Source organism: Macaca fascicularis, chromosome 1, assembly GCF_037993035.2.
Source record: "Macaca fascicularis isolate 582-1 chromosome 1, T2T-MFA8v1.1".
NCBI classification, from domain to species: Eukaryota; Metazoa; Chordata; class Mammalia; order Primates; family Cercopithecidae; genus Macaca; species Macaca fascicularis.
In genome coordinates, this window is record NC_088375.1 from 15656557 (window position 1) to 15660738 (window position 4182).

A 4182-nucleotide genomic window follows, 5' to 3' on the forward strand; every position below is an offset into this window, starting at 1 on the left:
AAAAAAAAAAAAAAATTCATGAAAATGTTGCCAAAGGCACATCAAGAAATATCTGAAAACAAGACAATGCCAAAAGGAAGAAAACTACTCTGTGGGAATCTCACCAAAGTTAGCAACAAGCTACTGGAAAATTCCAAAATGTAGACAAAAGTTATTACAAGCATAAATTATTTGACGAAAACAGCCTCCACAATCCATAAGAGTTCTCAAAGAATGAAAAAATGACTGAAAATATTTATTTTTACCAATTAATTATTTTGGCCTGTTTTTTGTTTGCTTTTACCAAATTATTCTTTCTGTCCATTGCATGCTGAGGGGAATCAGAAGAAATAGAATTTGGACAGAGATACTAAGAGTCAGTGGGGAAGGACGATGGTGAGAGGAGAAGCAGAGGAAAAGAAAAAAGAAATAGACACATGTTTACAATGTTAAAAGTGAAGCAAAACTTAGAATACATTCCATACAAACCCACATACACACATAGACTAACTTATTTTGTGATAGAAGCCAGGTCTCTCATTCTGTACTTTCCTCTTGGAGTGCTGTGTGGTCTGCAGTACACTTTTCTTTCCATTTTCACCCGACATTTAAGTGGAGACAACTCTCCCATCTCTGCTGCTAAGAGACAATCCACCTCTCATATGAGGTTGTCTAGGCACACACTGTTCGAACACAACTGAGGGTCCGAGGCAGTCAGGGCGCTGCGTGCAAACTCACCAGCATGTCAGCCCACAAAATTGAACACCCAGAGAAGCTCAGGGCTGACTCCAAAAGAGCCAAAAAGACTTCCTCCCCAAAATACCTTCTTGCCCCCACCCTGCTGTCCGGAGCTGCGCGCCCCGGCCATAGCGAGTAATAATTGACGATTGACGCCTGAGCTCTATACATTTCCACTCTATACCTCCTCCCTAGATTTACCTTCTTCCCTGTACTAATATCCCATAAAAGATGGCGCTCTTCCTGCTTCTTCTTCACCCATTTTTCCCGCGCCCGCGAAAATCACTATCTGACAGCGCAGGCGCAACATGACGTCCGACCCAAGAAACCGAAACCTACCTGGCCACGCCCACCGCGGAGAGATCATCACCGCCTTGGCCCAACCCCTGCCCCTCCTAATGTATACAAGGCATTGTATTGCCGCCAATAAACGAGACTTGATCAGGACACTGTCTTGTCTCCATTTCTGGTGTCTCTTGCTCCCCAAATTCCCACCCCCTCTTCCAGGGCCTACATTGACGATCCCGCGGGACGGGACACCCTGCTTTTTTTTTTTTTTTTTTTTTAAGACAGATTCTCATTCTGTTGCCCAGGCTGGGATGCAGTAGAGTGATTATAGCTCACTGCAGCTTTGAACTCCAGGGCTCAAGGGATCCTCCTGACTCAGCCTCTCACATACCTGGGAGTACAAGTGAACCCTTCCACACACAGCAGATTTTTTACATTTTTTGTAGAGATGGTGTCTCACTATGTTGCTCAGGCTGGTCTCAAAGTCCTGGCCTCCAGCAATCTTCCCATCTCCCACATGCTGAAATTACAGGCTTGAGCCACTGCACCCTGCCCTGCTCCATTTATATATGGCAACTCCCACTGTTAAAAATATGCTAACAAAGAACAAGGGAAATGTGGCAAGATCGCATTTTCACTTCCTTACGTTTCACAAATCGACTACAACCAGCTAAGTGGGACCTCAGAAAAAAACATGGGTATCACTGTCTGTCCTGCAGCAAGGGCCAACCTTAGCCCATTCATTTGTCCAACAAGTGTGTGTTGAGCACCTACTGCATGCCAAGCCCTGGGTCAAGAGCACCGAAGACTATGAGCCTTTGAACAAAAGAGACTGGGTCCATGGGGAAGGCAGGTGACAGCTGACCTCATGGGAAGGTGCTGCTGAGAGCCAGCCCAGGGGAGATTCCAGTGCACAGATGGGCTCTACCCCACATGGGGGTGAGGAGAGTCTTTTTAAAGAGGGGGGGTCAGGAAGCAGGGGATAAACGGCAGCTTGTTCCCCAAGACTGGAGCCAAAAGCCTGTTGTGAGGCCGTTGCAGTGACACAGTTGGGAGACAGACCATCAGAGCCCCAGCTGCAGCAATGGCTCTGGGAAGAGATTTAAAACACATTATGGGCGGGGAGAAGTAGCAGAGCTTGTGGCAGCCCCCAGGCCACAAACGGAAAAGACCATTCCAAATATTTAGGGTATCAAAGATTTAACCAACTCAGAATTTAGGGACAATTATCGATTTGCGGCTTGATTTGAACCAGGTTCATCTGCACATCTGGGGCCTCTGCTGAGACAGGCTGCTGTCTGCACACGGTTTCTCTTCCTCAAGGAGGCCAGCCTGGAGATAATCTCAATGGAGATTATTGACAGATAACAATTTTCTCTACCTTGTTCAGGAGGCAACAGCATTGCAAGAGGGGAAGAAGGAAGCTGCAATGCCTCTTGAAACCCCAGCTCAAGACACAAAACACACCATTCCTGTGCTGTATTCTGTCAGTCTCAGTGGTCACAGGGCCAGCCCAGATGGAGAGGTGGACCAAGAGGCTCCATCTGTTCATAGGAGGAATGGCAAAGAATTTATGATCATTTTTAATCATCAGTCAGGATTCAGTAAGGATCTGCAGGTCCTGAGCCACCCACTCTGCAGCTGACTTTCCCTCAAAGATACTCAGCTTCCCCCGTGTTTTCACCACTCAGGTGTGCTGTGACCAGGTTGCCTGTATCGCTAATGCCTGCCCCAGTTCAGAACTCCCCCAGACCTCGAAATGCCAGTTTGCCAGTGAGCCAGTGACTCTAGACCCCTCCTAAGGCTAGTTGAATAGGAGAGCAAAACCTTTGCATTCTGTCTGGCCACCAATCCAAGCCCTAATCTGCGTTATTGCTTGGTAGCCTCTTGATTCATTCCCTCTGTTACCCCAAAAAACCAGGGTTCATTTGTCTGGCAAGTAACAAATGCCTCCTTAAGAGAATGCAGGGTTTTTTTTTTTTTTAATCAATTGTTCGTTTGTTTGTTTATTTGAAAGGAGGTCTCATTCTGTCACCCAGGTTAGAGTGCAGTGGTGCAAACTGGTTCACTGCAGCCTTGACCTCCTAGACTCAAGTAATTCTCTCACCTTGGCCTCCAAAAGTGCTGGAATAACAGGCATGAGCCACTGCCCCTGGCCCCATAAGATAATCATTACTTGGTACAAGTAAGGAGTATAAACCAAAAAGTGTCTGAGACAGGTCTCAATCCATTTGGAAGTTTATTTTCCCAAGGTTAAGGACACACCCATGACACAGCCTCGGGAGGTTCTCAGAACATGTACTCTAGGTGGTCTGGCTGCAGCTTGATTTTAGGGAGACATAAGATATCAGTCAAGACTTGGTTTGGTCAGGAAAGGTGGAACAACTCTAAGCAGAGGCTTTCAGGTCATAGGTGGACTCAAAGATTTTCTGATGGACAGTTGGTTAAAAGAGTGTGTCAAAAGACCTAGAATCAACAGAAGGGAGTGTCTGGATTAAGATAAGGGGTTGTGGAGACCAAAGTTCTTATTTTGCAGATGGGGCTTCTAGGTAGCAGGCCTCAGAAAGAATAGATGGTAAATGTTCCTTATCAGACTTAAAAAGGTACCAGACTCTTCATTTTGCTTCTGGGTCAGGAAAAAGACCTGGAAAGGGAAGGGCATTCTTTGCAGAATATAGATTTTCCCCCACAAAAGATAGTTTTGCAGGGGCATTTCAAAATATATCAAAAAATATATTTTGGGGTAAGATACTTTGATTTCTTTCAGGGACTACTATTTGTCATGTTGGTTTCTAATTGCTATAGAGTCTCCTTTGTCAGTCTTAAAGTCTCTGTTTTAATGTTAATGCTGGACAGTTGGACCTAAATTCCAAAGAGGAGAGTATAATGAGGCAAGTCCAATCACGCATCCCCATCACAGCCTCAACTAGTGTTTCAGATTAACTTTGGAATACCCTTGACCAAGAGGGGTCCATCCAGTTGGTTGGGGGTGCTTAGAATTTTATTTTTGGTTCACAGGAGGATGCTGGGGTATGCTCCAAGGCAATGTCTCCCAGAGGGAAAGTGACAGGAGGGTCTTATGGGGAGATGGAGATGGGGGAGGGTGTGTCACTGCATGTGGAGGAGGTGTCCCACTGGCACAGCACAGAGAGTCATTGCACCACCACATGTTTCATG